General features: G+C 40.3%; 1 pseudogene; it reads right to left on the reverse strand.

Moving 5' to 3' along the window:
• Positions 1 to 5001: 5001 nt before the first annotated feature.
• LOC123862892 (large ribosomal subunit protein eL6-like) lies at positions 5002 to 6216 on the reverse strand (annotated as a pseudogene).
• Positions 6217 to 15632: the final 9416 nt, after the last annotated feature.

A 15632-nucleotide genomic window follows, 5' to 3' on the forward strand; every position in this document is an offset into this window, starting at 1 on the left:
ATTGGGCCCCCTGCTCAGCAGGGAATCTGCTTCTCCCTCCCCTTTTCTCAAATAACTAATCTTTATAAAGTGTGAGTTTTATGGCATGTGAATTTTTTCTCAATGAAAAGAGAGAGAGAGAGGATCTTTAACAAAACTATCCTGCAGGATGAGGGAACTGGAATAGTTATCTACGAGTCCCCAACAGTTGGTTGAAAGCTGCTCCTGAGATGTATTAATTCTCTGGAACCTGTGACCAGATTTATACGTGGAGTCCAGGACTCAGAGAGAGCCTTTGCAAATGTTGGGACTTGGAAGTTAGGGATAGATATTTTCACGAACTCTCCATTTCAGAAGGGTGGAAAATTCCCCACGGCCTCCTGGGCAAATGCTACTTGCCTTCTGGGGTTATGTGGTATTGACTTCTTACTGCTCTGGGCTCATACAAGTCAGAGTAGTCCCTCAACTGGGAAGATGAAGCATCACATAGGGAGGGTTTTCCATGAAGTGCTTGGGGCTTGATTTGTTTTGAGATCACCCACAGTCACTTTAGCCGCAAACAACAGAAATCAACCCTGTAGTAAAACCGTTGGACCGTGACAAGTGCAAGGGAGGAGGGGGCTGAGGGAAAATGAACTGAGAGGCAGAGTCCGTGTGGCTCTGAGATTCATGGGAAAAGCTGGAGCTCAAACAGCGGGCTGTAGGGGGAGAAGGCACCCTGGGGCGGGGCCCGCGCTCTCCTGTTTCCCAGGCCAACATCTTCAGCGGTTCGAGCTAGAAATGCATAACATCTCACATCGTGATGTCTAGGGGGAGGCCGGACTGGGGGGATTTTGAGTCCGGGGTTACCTGAATCCAAAGTCCCACACTCTAGCCTTCTGCAAGCGTGCAGTTTCTTTAAAGGAAAATGGATGCGGGATGGTGGAAAGGTAACTGTGAATGTCGATTCCGCCAGGGACGAGGACAGTGTCCCTATGTGCCGATGCAATTTATTTATTTATTTACTTACTTTTTTTTTTTTTTAAGTTTTTGTTTTGTTTTGTTTTGTTTTTAAGCAGGCTCCATGCCCAACAGGGGGCTTGAACTCAGAACCCTGAGATCAAGAGTCACATGTTCTACCGCCTGAGCCAGCCTGGCGCCCCCGATGCAATTTAAATGATAGTATTATTAAATGCAGCCGCAATCGGCAATCATATCTGTGTCTCAAACAACTCATTGCTGAAGTTGCCGGGCAATTATATTTGCCAGGCATAAGGGGTCCACAGTGAGCAGGTAAGTGATTTACACCCCGGATACAATCTCAAAGCTTTTGCCCTTCCTTTATTTTGTGCAAACCTCCAGCTTGGGTTTTCTGGGTCTTATGCTGGCTGCCTCGTTTCTAAAGCCTTTCCTTCATCCCTTTTCTCACCACACGGCTCCTTGTGTCACCAAACCCTCATTTTCATCATCTTCGTCAAGGGCCTTTACATGCTAAACTGCTCTGGACAGCACCCTCACATTTTTTTTTTTTTGGTCTCAGAATTCCTTAACTAATCTTAAAAATGATTGAGGATGCTAGAAAAGCTTCTGCTTCTGTGGATCACTCACTGCATTGAACATTTGAAAAGCAGGAAGTAAAAAAAATAATTAATTTTAAGACAACAATGAAAGAGATTACAGGTTAACCTGAATCACATAAATATGTTTTCCAAAATATATCCGTACTATTTTTAACAAATCTCTTCAATGTCTAGCTTCATAGAAGAAAATTAGAATTTCTTTTCTGCCTGTGTATTTTTGCTCTGCCATATCACACTGGAAAACTCCACTGTACACTTCGAGAAAATGGGCACGGAAGGGCAGGAACATATTAGCATTATTAGGAAAATAATTAGAACCTGCAGACCTCCTGGAGGGGGACAACCAGCAGTCCCCAGACCAGATGTTGAGAACTGCTGCCATTTTTGGTGTTCTTCATTCTTTGTGTGGATCTATGCTTCCATCTGGCACCATTTTCCTTTTACATTTCTTGCAACGTGGGTCTGTTGGTAATGAATTCTTTCAGCTTGTGTACGTTTGAAAAAAGTATTTTCTTTGGCTCTTGGAAGATATTTTCACTGGGGTGATAGGTTTCTCTGTCAACAGTATTTTATTTCAGTATTTTAATGGTGTTGCTCCACTATCTTTTCACTTAAACTATTTCTTTTTTTAATTGGGATATAATTACAATTAACATATAACATTGAAACAGTTTGGGGTGGATAGCATAATGATTCAATATTTGTATGGAATTGCGAAAGAATCACCACAATAAATCTCGTTAACATCCATCACCACACATAGTAACATTTTTTTCCTTGTGATCTACTCGCTTAGCAACTTTCAAATATACAATAGAATATTACTAAGTATAGTCATCATACTGTACATTACATCTCTACAACTATGTTTGATAGCTGGAAGTTTGTACCTTTTGACCACCTTCATCCATTTCAACCACACTCCACCGTCTGCCTCTGGCAATGACTAAATCTATTCTCTGCGTCTGAGTTCAGGTTCTTATTTTATTTTTTTTAGATCCCACATGTGAGCTCATACAGTATTTGTCTTTCTCTGTCTGACTTATTTCATTTAGCATAACGTCCTCAAAGTTCGTCCATGTTGTTGCAAATGGCAGGTGTTCTTTTTTTTTTTTTAAAGATTTTATTTATTTATTTGAGAGAGAGAATGAGATAGAGAGAGAGAGCATGAGAGGGGGGAGGGTCAGAGGAAGAAGCAGACTCCCCACTGAGCAGGGAGCCCGATGTGGGACTTGATCCCGGGACTGCAGGATCATGACCTGAGCTGAAGGCAGTCGCCCAACCAACTGAGCCACCCAGGCGCCCCATCTTTTTTATGGCTGAATAATATTCCATTGTATTTATATATACCATGTCTTCTTTATCCATTCATCCATTGATGGGCACTTAGATTGCTTCCATGTCTTGGCTATTGTAAATAATGCTGCAAGGGAAGTGGGGGTGCAGATGTCTTTTTCAAGTGAGTATGTTCACTTCCTTCAGATAAATACTCAGAAGTGGAATTGTTGGATCATATGGTAGTTGTATTTTTAATTTTTTGAGGAAACTTCATACTGTTTTCCATAGTTGTAGTACCAATTTATATTCCCAACAGTGCACAAGGGTTCACTTTTCTCCACATCCTCGCCAACAGTTGTTATTTCTTATCTTTTTGACTTTCTGACAGGTGTGAAGTGATATCTTATTGCAGTTTTGATTTGCATTTACCTGATGATAGGTGATGTGGAGCACCTTTTCATGTACCTCTTGTTTTGTTTTTTTCAGGCTTTTATTTAAATTCTAGTTAGTTAACGTACAGTGCTTCATATAACTTTTAGCCATCCATTTGTCTCCTTTGGAAAAATGCCTATTCAGATCCTCTGCCCATTCTTTTAATCAGATTGATTTTTTTTGTTATTGAGTTGTATGAGATTTTTACATATTTTAGATATTAACCCTTTATCAGATATATAATTTGCAAATATTTTCTCCCATCCAGGAAGTTGCCTTTTCATATCATCGATGATTTCCCTTGCTGTGCAGAAGCTTTGTTGTTTGCCGCAGTCCCACTTAGTTGTTTTCGCTTTTGTTGCCTTCACTTGCATTGCTTCTGATAAGAAATCTACTGTCATCTCTATTTTTGTTTCTCTGTATGCAATGTGTTTTTTCTACTCCTGTGTTTAAGATTTTCTCCTTATCCCTGGTTTTGAGCACTTTGATTATGCTATACGTTGGTGTAGGTTTTTTGGGTTTTTTTCTACTTCTCACGTTTCTTGTGCTTGGGGTTTGTTGGGACTTTTTGATCTGTAGGTTTAAAGTTTTCATCAAACTTGGAAAACTTTGGTCGTTAATTCTTCCTATGTTCTTTCAGTTGCCCTCTCTCATATTTCAGGGATTCCAATTATACACATATTTGACTACTTAAAGTTGTTCCACAGCTCACTAATGCACAGTTCATTTTTTATAACTTATTTTAAAATAATTATAGTCTTACAGGAAGTTGCAAAAGCATACATAGAGTCCCTTGTACTCTTCCCCCAGTTTCTCCCAAAGGTATAACTGTAGTGCAATATCAAAGCAAGGAAAATAACATTGGTATAAGTCTGTTAATTAGGCTACAGATCTTATTTGGTTTTCACCATTTTTAACATACATTTGTGTTTGTGTGTATGGTTCTTTTTTTTTTTTTTTAAAGGTTTTATTTATTTATTTGACAGAAAGAGAGAGAGTGAGAGCACAAGCAGGCAGAGCAGCAGGCAGAGGGAGAGGGAGAAGAAGGCCACCCACTGAGCAGGGAGCCCAATGCAGGGCTTAATCCCAGGACCCTAGGATCAGGACCTGAGCTGAAGGCAGACGCCTAACCACTGAGCACTCAGGTGCCCCTGTGTGTATAGTTCTATGCAATTTTATCTTACACATAGATTCATGTAACTACCACCACAATCAAGATATAAGACCGTTTTATCACCACAAAAGAACTCCCCTGTGCTACCCTTCTATATGCAACCAGTATCCCTGTCTCCTGGTAACCATTAGTCCATTCTCCATTTCTGTAGTTTTGCATTGTGAGAATATTATATAAAGGGAATCATAAAGTATTAACATTTTTAAATTTATGAGTATAACTATCTGAACCTGAAATTTTCTTTATGGGAAAGTTCTTAAATACAAATTTAGTTTTTAAAAAGGGATATAAGAATATTCAGGTTATTTATTTCCTTTTTTTTTTTTAAGATTTTGTTTATTCATTTAACAGAGAGAGACACAGCAAGAGAGGGAACACAAGCAGGGGAGTAGGAGAGGGAGAAGCAGGCCTCCCTGCAGAGCAGGGAGCCCGATGCGGGGCTCGATCCCAGGACCCTGGGATCATGACCTTTGCTGAAGGCAGATGCCTAACAACGACTGAGCCACCCAGGCACCCCTATTTATTTCCTTCTGAATGGGCTTTGATTGTTTGTATTTTTCAGGGCATTTTATTTCACCTAATTTATCAAATTTATTGTCATAAAATGGTTCACAATATTCTCTTACTATCTCTTTAATGTCCATAGGCGTCTGGTATTTGTCGTTTGTTTCTTGATTTCTTTTTTTCTTGCATTTCACTAGAAGTGTACCCACTTTAAATACTTTTAAATAACTTGTTTGGTTTCATTGATTTTACTATACTGTTTTCATTGATATCCCTTTTTTCTTTATGGTTTCCTTCTACTTGCTTTGGGCTTAATTTTTTTTTCTAGTTTTTTAAGGTAGAGTCTTAGATCATTGATTTGAAACCTTTCTTTTTCTTTGTCTTTTTTTTTTATGGATCAGTTATTTAATTAGGTTCTTTGCAAGAAATTTAGAACATCAATTTGTAAGAATAAACTCCATTTGTGAGAGAAAACACAGAGTGGAGGTAGCCCTGAAGCTGAGGAATGGCTTTGATTTTTGGCATAATTTGCAAGTCCACAGCTTTCTGATCAACCTTGCACTGCTCTGTAATTTCATATTTCTCTTTCTTTGTGTGGAAGATCTCACCCTCCTGGTGTCTGGGGTTATGTGGGTGGTTCTTCTTAAAGTAAGCATCAGTGAGATGTTTTGGGATTTTCACACTGCTGATATCAATATTGGTGGAGGTGGCAATGATAAATTTCTGGTGGGTTCTATGCAGAGGAACTTGATTGAGGACCAGAGGTCCGGTCACAGGGAGCAAGCCACTGCTCAGTTGCTTTAGGAAAACCACCCTCTTTCCTCTGTGGTGCCCAGTGAAGATGATCAAAATGGTCCCAGGAGTGATGCTACCTCACAGTTTTCTCACATGCGGACTGAAGGGTTTTTTGCCATGGCTCAACAGCATTTGAGGCACGTCTTCAGTAAGATAATACCTAGGCATTTTGCAAAGTTTAACCACTTGGGTACCACCATTCTCATTACCACCAACTGGTTTTGTAACAGTAGCAAGAACCTTTTCCTTCTTTTTCTTTTCAACCCTGGATTTAGCTGCTTAATACATCCTCTCATATGTACATGGCCTTTCTGGAATACACAGCCGATTGGGAATAGCTGTCAATTCCTCTGACTAGGACAGGGTTTCGGCTGCAATGGGGCTTCCCCTTCCTTGACGTTTTATCCTTGAGGTTATACTTCTTAACCTTGACTAGTATCAGCAGTCTTGGCTTCAGATTTCTTCTCCTTAGTATCTGGCTTCTCAGCTTTTTCACCTACCGTCTTGCAAAATGGGAAAGAGCAAAACTTTCTCTTTTTTCTAATATAAACATTTAGTGCTATAAATTTCTCTCTAAGTACTGTTTTAGCTATATGCCCCAAATTCTGATATGTTTTATCTGTATTTTCATTTAGTTTGATATATATATATATTTCAAATAGGCTCCATGCCTTGCATGGAGCCTAAAGCAGGGCTTGAACCCATGACCTTGAGATCAAGACCCAAGTCAAGATTAAGAGTTGGATGCTTAACCAACTGAGCCACCCAGGCACCCCCAAAATATTTTCTAATCATTCATTTGACCTCCTTGTAGACCCATGGGTTATTTAGAAGCATGTTGTTTAACTTCCAAACATATGGGGATTTACCAGCTACCTTCCATTTTAGATTTCTATTTTAATTCTGCTGTAGACAGAAAATTTAGTATGATTTCAATTCATTTAAAAAAGGTTTATAGCTAGAATATGATTTATCCTGGTGAATGTTCTATGTGCACTTGGATAGTATTCTGCTGATTGGACAGAGTGTTCTATAGATGGAAATTAGATCACATAGGCTAATAGTGTAATTCTCTTCTACATCTTTTCTGATTTTTCTACTTATCCTGAGACAGTAGTGCTGAAGTCTTTATATCTGTAGGACAGTATTTCTCCTATCAAGTCTAACAGTTTTTGCTTCATGTATTTTGAAGTTGTATTCTTAGTGCATCCATATTTTTTTTTTTAAGATTTATTTATTTATTTTGAGAGAGAGAGAGAGTGCTCTTGTGAGAGCAGGGGGAGGGGCAGAGGGAGAGGGAAAGAGACAGATTCCCCACTGAGCATGGAGCCCTGAGCAGGCTCCATCTCATGACCCTGAGATTATGACCCGAGCCAAAAACAAGAGTGGGATGCTTAACTGACTGAGCCACCCAGGTGCCTCCAGAGCAATTCTTAATAGGGATTGAGCTACAATGGTTAGCAAGTTCTCAGGAAATTATTATTCTAGCCAGGAATCCACCGTCGGTGGATAATGGCAGCTATGCTTATCCAAAGTTACACTGGGAGATGAGGAAATGAAGTTGCACTTGGAGTCCCAGTCTGAGGAAAACCTCACACTCATCTGTGTCGTCCTCTCTCCCCTCTAGGATGTGATTATTTGTCAGGGTGGAGAAAATGTATGCTGCTACACAGATCTCATGATGTTGAAAAGTCCAACACAGAAGACTACATATGGTGATTCCATTTACATGAAGTTAAAAAGGCAAAATTAATCCATGGTGTCAAAAGTGAGTACTGTGGGGAGAGGAGGAGTCAGGTGCTTGGGAGATGCATGGGGAGCTTCTAGATGCTGGTGTTCTACTTCTTGGTCTGACTGATGTCACAAGGGTAGGTTCCCTTTGTGATGATTCACTGAGCCATGCACTTATGATATGAACATTTTTCTCTAGGTATGATACACTTTACTTTAAAAGTTTGTTTTAAAATATTTGTTGTGCAGGTATACATTTCTAAATTAATTATCCAATTGAACTGTTCTAGCAGCAGAACATTGAAAAGCAACAGGAAATTGGTCACACACATTTTTTAAGCTTTTATTTATTTATTTGAGAGAGAAAGAGAGAACAAGCAGGCAGAGGGGGAGAGGGAGATACAGACTCCTCACTGAGCAGGGAGCCCTATGCGGTGCTCAGTCCCTGGACCCTGGGATCATGACCCCGAGCCGAAGGCAGACGCTTAACCGACTAAGCCATACAGACGCCTCTGTCACACACAACATTAAGGCAAACCGCCTTCTCTAAATGCACAGTTCTTGGCTGCCTTCATGTGCCGGGGGATCTTATGTTGCTCCAGCAGTGATTAAGTTTTAGAGCACAAATGTATTTGGAAAAAAATTCCCATAATTGCATATCCTATTAAGAAAAAAAAAAAAAAAAAGCACCCAACAGGAAGGAAATGGAATTGTTCTCAGCAGCCTAGAACAATGTCTTGGGTTGCTTCCTCTTTGTAACGTGGTGGGTGGGAGTAGGGTAAACAAAATGAGCATCCTGGTGGATTTTATTTTAGGCAAGTTTAACTTGAGCTATGATAAGTGCAAGAAACTTCAGAGAGAAATGGAATGCTTAGTTGATATTGTCCTAGATGTTATGGCTTGGTGCTGGAAGCCTCTATCACAGAGGCCCAAAGAGTTATCCTTTTGTCCCTTTCCTTTCTACTCCAACAGTTAGTGGTTATTTTTCACTTGGATTTGTAAACTCCTAGAGGGCAATATTCTCAGTTTTGGAAAGCATCTGTTGATGGCAAAAAAGAAACAGAGAGGGACACCTGGGTGGCTCAGTCGTTAAGCGTCTGCCTTCGGCTCAGGTCATGATCCCAGGGTCCTGGGATCGAGCCCCGCATCGGGCTCTCTGCTCAGCGGGAAGCCTGCTTCTCCCTCTCCCACTCCCCCTGCTTGTGTTCCCTCTCTCGCTGTGTCTCTCTCTGTCAAATAAATAAGTAAAATCTTAAAAAAAAAAAAAAAAGAAAGAAAGAAACAGGGAATGAGTGATGGCAGCTGTAAAATCCTCGCTGGCTGGACAAACACGATCTCATTGGTCTTTTCTTTGCCTCCCCAATCTCGCCTTCTGGTTCTCTCTCTCCAAGTCCCACAATCATCGGTGTTTTGTCTCTAGGGCACATAGGGTTTGGCTTTGTAGTTGCCCTATCCCCCTCCAGACTGGAAACTTTCCAGCGCCAGAGACCATAGCTCTTTGAATAGAAATTTATCTCCTGCACCTTCTCTGTTCTTGCATGGTGGAGGCTCTTTCCTCGCTCCTTCCCCGGACTCTGAGCTGCCTGGGGGCAGAGGCTGCAGGTCCCTTATGTTGTATTTCCATTGGTACCTAGCAGGGGTTCAGGAAGTGTTGGCTGGCTGAATGAAGAAAAGAAGGGTTGGTTGGGGCGCCTGGGTGGCTCAGTTATTAAGCATCTGCCTTTGGCTCAGGTCATAATCCCAGGGTCCTGGGATGGAGCCCCGCGTTGGGCTCCCTGCTCAACGGGAAGCCTGCTTCTCCCTCTCCCACTCCCCCTGCTTGTGTTCCCTCTCTCGCTGTGTCTCTCTGTCAAATAAATAAATAAAATCTTAAAAAAAAAAAAGGGGATGGTGGATCAGGTCACTGTTAAAACTCATATGCATCTTTCTAAACCCTTACGTGTGTGACATGTGTCTGCATGTTCACTGAAGTAGGAAAAGGTATTAAGCAAATGAGATCATACCATATGTACCTTGCACTTCAAATATGCAAAAATCAATAATCTGGAAAAAAGAACATGTGCGAAACCAAAGGTTTAGTATTTTTCCAGAAGAACAAATCACTGATCAGCTTATGATTTTGAATCATATTCCTGTTCCTCAACTTAAAACTTCAAAATGCAAACTTATGTTAACCTTAGACTAGGTGAATGCCAAATGCATACCACAGACAAGGATTTCCACATTGCAATGTGTTCGATGATCAATGTAAAAGGGGATCAGAAGAAGATTTCATCATTAACTTTCCCATATCTTCAAGTATACGCCCTCACCTCTTACAATTATGAGACTTTATACTGGAAATAAGAAGTAAAATCACTATCAAGCAAATTAGTCTAAAACTGAGGGAAAGCAGTGTGTACGTAGAAACTGGTCTACGAACTTCTGTGAACATGCAGACACATGCCACACACATAAGGGCTTAGAAAGATGCATAGGAGTTTTAACAGTGATTGTCCCTGGAGGGTAGGTTTGGGAGTTTTCTGTTTCCTTATTTTTGCTCTTGAGTATTTTCTGAGTTTTCTGTAATAAGAAAAAATCTCAAGTTATTTTGAAACAAGAGGGGGGTTGTGGTTAGTACATGCAAATCTGAGGATTCTTAGAAATATTCAGAGACGGTGATGGTCACTTCAATAGCCACATCATCCTCCTTCCCTCTAGACGTGCCCATTTCTAGTGGTCAGTGTTGTCCATGATGCAAATTTGATGGTGTTGCTTCCCTGCTTTGAGTCACTCCCCTCCAAAGGGATGTCAGTGTCACTGTTCATATTTACTGTCCTATGTAAGTCGGTCACCTTTCAGTTCCAAGTGACAGAAACCTCACTCAAAGTAGCTTAAGCAAAAATGAGGAATTTGTTTATTCATGTAACTGAAGAGTCCAAGGTTGGCTTTAGGCAGGCCTAGATTTAGGAGTTTAAAGATGGTATTAATATCTATCATTCCTAGTCCTGCTTTTTCTCATGTTAGTTTTATTTCTAGACAGGCTCTGTCTATGTGGAAGCAACGTAGCCATTGGCAACCCAAGGTCCTTCAAACTCAGATCCTGAGGAAGGGAGAGGCCTGGGCTGGGTCATGTGCTCCTCCTTGGCCAGTCACTCTAGAATGGAATGAGGCATACAACAGAGGAGAATGGGTATTTCCGAAAGGAAAGGATTCTAGGCAAACCATGACCTCTTCCCTCTCCAGACTCATCTCTCTCTCTCTCTTTTGGTCCTGCCAGGACCTTTACTGGATGGTTCCTTCCAGAGTGGGAGAACACGAGCCCACGTGGCTGTGGTCAGCAGGGCAGCGGGAGGTTCCAGCACGGTCACTTCTCCAGGCGTGCAGACTCGAGCAGCTTCTCCATCAGGTCGGTGTGGGCCAGCCCCCTCGGTGTACGGGCCTGCAGCAACCCCAGGTAGGCCTCCCACTCGTCGGCGATCTTGCTACGGTGAAGCAGCACATAGGGATGGTCATGGCGGCAGCATGGCAGCAGGCAGGTTCCCTGGGCTGTCCGACCATCAGTCACACTCCACGATTCTCCAGACTCATCTCTTTCCCAGCTGCACCTGAACTGTTTTCAGTTCCAGGAACATGGCAAACTCACTTCATTGTCTTTTATTTTGTGCATCTCATTGCATTGGCCGCAAATAGCCTTCCTCTATTCTTTACCTGCTGCCAACTCATCCTTCAAGCTCTTCCTAATCCTCCCTGTCTGGGCTGGGTATACATTTATGTGATCCCACAAGCATGTCCTTGATACTCTTGACATCACAGTACACTCTGTGGCAAGTACTTGTTTCCATAAGCACTTGTCCCTCACTGAACTAGCTCGAGTTCAGTGATTGTATAATGAATGGCTCATGAATGTTTATTGCATGATTGGAAGATAACCTCAGTATGAATAAGATCGTGCCCTGCTTCCCTCATTTATAAAGTTCCTAAAAAATAATCTTGAATTTTGAATATTTTACTTTTTTTAAAGTAATCTCTATACCCAATGTGGGGGTCAAACCCACAAGTCCAAGATCAAGAGTCATACACTCTACCGACTGAGCCAGACAGGAACCCCAAGGTATAATCTATTTTAAATAAAACCTCACACATGTAATTTGCTACATATGTGTTAATGAAGTAGACATGAGATGTGAATATTAAATACCAAATTATGCTGTATTAAGTATCATTGGCCATTGAATATAATGTTATTGTCCTATTTGAAATATTGCCACCAATATCTGGTTAGCTAGGTCAGGGAATCTTAACCCGGAGTCCAGACCTCCAAGAGATTTAAGGGTAGAATTCAGAGGATATGTGCACTTGCATGGGAACAAGAATTATTTTTTCTAAACTGTAAGTGGAATTTAGTATTTCTTTTGCGCATAAATACAACAATGCAGAGCTGTATCAGGCAGTGACTGTGACTCTGTCAATAACAGAAAGCAGGTATTTTCATATCTCATTAGTTGTTGCAGAGATCTCAATATAGTGTTTATGCTACTTCAAGGTCAGAGCGGTTATTAAACCTCTTGCTAGATGTGTTATTAAATGAACACATTTATTATTGTATCACACATTTATATATTTTGATAACTTACACTTCAATATAATTGGTTTTCTTTGTAATCCCATGCATTTCATTTTCTGCACTTAGAAATATTATTCTGAAAAAGGGTCCATGGTACAAAAAAGTTGAACGGATCTTGGCATTCGCTTAACATGAAATGAGACCAACGTGTGGTGATCTGACTCCAGAGAAACTTTGCCCTCTTGCCCTCTGTACTGCCAGGCTAAGAATAGAGATTACAGGTCTTTTGCACAATCCTAAAACTATAGATCTAAGAAAAGATGTTCTTTCTCAGATTGAAAATCTGTTTGGATGGAAAAGCCGTGTGACTTACTGCGTTTCAAAGGGTCCCCAGGGTAGGCTGGAAGAGTGGAGTAAATGCATTTAGATCTACTCATAAACTCACAACTAAATGCTGCAGACATTGGCTTAAGAGTTTGTCCAAGAAAAATTCATTTGTTTGTGTAGTATCTGCATAGATATCTACAGAATAGGATATGGGTTACCAAAACTGTTAGGACATACTCTGTAGTTATGAGATCCTTTCTGATAATTGGTGACAAGGACCTGTCAGAGATAAACTCATTGGAGTATTTGTTCTCTAGGAATTCCTCCTTGGTTTCTTGGTCTTGGTTCCAAGAGGAAGCAGATGGTCCTTAAATTAAGATACTCTGAGGAGATACTGTACAAAGGCATTGGTGCAGGGAGCTGTAACAGGAAGCACACTAGCTTTAGCAACCCCAGGTTAGTGGCAGCAGAGCTGACATTACCCCTTGGCCAGAAGGGAAAAGCACAGGGAACGGCAAATCAGAGGAAATTAGTGAAGGTAAGTTTGGAAGTGATGACAGAGCCAAAAGGATCGATACCCTGACCATCTGTCTCTCTCTGACCAGGACACTCCTTGACCAAACCCACTTAGAAGCCAGGAGGCAAAGGAGCTCACTGCTGTGGTCCATTCATCAGCTTCATGGGAAAGAGGGTGGAGAAAAGATGGAGGGGGAGAGATACCCAGCACATTTGACCAGTCCCTACCAGAAGACATAACACACTATTCGATGGGCCAAGAGGGCAGAACTGTAATTTTCAAATTCGTGGCTGTGCCTAATAAAATTCTGGCACACAGTAAGTGCTCAGTATTACTGAATGATTAAACTGAGAGCTGAAATGCTGCTGAAACTGAGTAAAAGCAAACAGGTGGGAACTAAGTATTCAGTTTTAGACAGTGGGCATTTAAAATATTATGGAGGGGAGATCATCTGGGTGGCTCACTTGTTAGGCTTCCAACTCTTGATTTCGGCTCAGGTCATGTCAGGACCATGAGATCAAGCCTCATGTTGGGCTCCATGCTCAGGGGAAGTCCTCTTGAGATTCTCTCCTTCTGTCTCTGCCCCGCCCACCCCCTTTGCATGCTCTAAAATAAATAAATCTTAAAAAAAAAAAGTCATGGAGGGGCACCTGGCTGGCTCAGTCAGGGGAGTGTGTGACTCCTGATCTTGGGGTTGTGGGTTTGAACCCCATGTTGGGTGGAGAGATTACTTAAAAATAAAACCTTTTAAAAAATTTAAATAAATGTTATGGAAATACAGGATTCAGCAATACATTCTGTAGATCAGGCAGATAGATAACATAGCTTTGTAATATAATTAAGTACAATTGAGCCTCATTATTCATGGATTCGGTGTTTGGATGTTTGCCTACTCTTTAAACTTTCCTGGTGTTTTCATGGTCACCTGTGGAGTGAAAATTTTGACTTGCTCAATGCATATATTCCCACTTGAGGTTGAACAAAGTACTTCAGCTCTCATAAATGAGTATCCTTTGCTCTAGTTAGTGCCACGTTTTTTGCATTTTTGTCCTTTCTTTGGTGATTTCCCTATTCAAAATGGCCCTCAGATGTAGCACTGAAGGGTGTCTAATGTTCGTAATAGGTATACAAGAAGGCTGTGACGTCCCTCATGGAGAAAATAATATGCGTTAGATGAGCTTTAGTCAAGCGTGAAGTTACAGGGCTGCTGACCCTAAGTTCAGTGTTAGTAAATCAACAAAACACAGACACCTGAAACAAGCTTATGTATTGATTAGTTGATAAAAATGTGACCAGAGGCTTGCAGAACAATAGCCCTGTATTTCCCCTAGGAGCAATGGTTCAGCATTAATTCTGTGTTAGTGGTGACTATAAAATCTAACTGCCACGAAGAACAATAATCAACTGTACTTGCTATCTTCCAGTTCCTAATAAAGATTCAAAAAAGAAAATTCAATTTACAAAAGATGGTTTTTCTATGTCAGCAACTAACTGGTACTTATAATGCAAAACCAAAGGGGGGGAGAAACATTAAAACCCATCACCACTGCATAATTTTGATGTGTTACATTAAAATTTATTAGTTTCTGAATAGTATTTGACTAAATCCAAATTATTTCAATTCAAGTTGTCTAGGCCATATAGTTGGAAAATTAAAGTTAGTGGGAGGGAAAAAGTGAAAACAATCTAATACATTGACTTTAAGAACAATTACATATGCTTTATTCTTATTACCTGGACTCAGCTGGTTAATTCAATCCTTAGTTAGGCCAATTTATATCTACTCCACAATAAATCCTACATTAACCAAAAGCTTCATGCTTCTACTTACAGTAGCATAGCAAACTTGAAGTTCCTTAAAAAAAAAAAAAAATCACCATTTCATTGACTAATGTAAACAGCTCCTCCATGCTCTGGCCTAAGAATATTTAATGTTAGCCAACAAAGACAACCAGCTATTCTTCTGAGGTGTCAGGATAGTGGCAGCCTTTTGATTTTTATAGTTGTTTAAAGTATACAACCTTGTATAGTAGAAGACACTGAGCTGAAATTTCTAACTCACTTTCTAACCATAGTAAGAATGATATTTTTCCCCAGGGACCACCAAATATATATAAAAATTTGTACTAAATTCTGTAAGAATCCACAAACATCAATGAGAAGCTGACTTTCTTGCCATGCTCCAGACGTCTTTAAGACTAGACATACTACATATATTATAAGAGCTTTAGGATAAATATTGAGTGCCTGGGTATTATCATAGTAGTAAAAGTTAAGTCATTTTTTTATTTTTGAAAAAACAATTTTGGTACCATTACCATACCCCCAAATAGGTATTAGTGCTACTGGTGATTAAGAAGCTCAGAAGCTATAATTACGCATACTCTTACTGTGGAAGTAAGCAGTAGAGCTCTGAAAATGTGAGGGGGAAAACACCCAGGCACTTAAATCAACGAACATTTGCTAGGAGGAAACTTTTAAAATGACTGTTTGCAGCCTTGACAGAGTTGCATTAACATCAAATAGCCATATTTCTGTCCACTTACAAGGAATACTATAAAGAAGCAGTCAAACCATGTTTCATAAAAGGTGTCGGTATACAGAAAATGTCTTTTTTCACAATTAGAAAAATTTAACATCTTTAGTCAAACACTAGATGGGAAACAGCCTAAAGAAAAAAAAGACCTACCCATAACACCTATTTCAACTACAAAGCAAAATGCTCTGTGACTGAAGGAAAATAATTTAATATTCATTATCATTTTATAAGAGTAGAAGTCCAAGGAAAGA

This window comes from Mirounga angustirostris, unplaced genomic scaffold (assembly GCF_029215605.1).
Source record: "Mirounga angustirostris isolate CCGP_5_RB_7025 unplaced genomic scaffold, mMirAng1.0.hap1 SCAF_1, whole genome shotgun sequence".
NCBI classification, from domain to species: Eukaryota; Metazoa; Chordata; class Mammalia; order Carnivora; family Phocidae; genus Mirounga; species Mirounga angustirostris.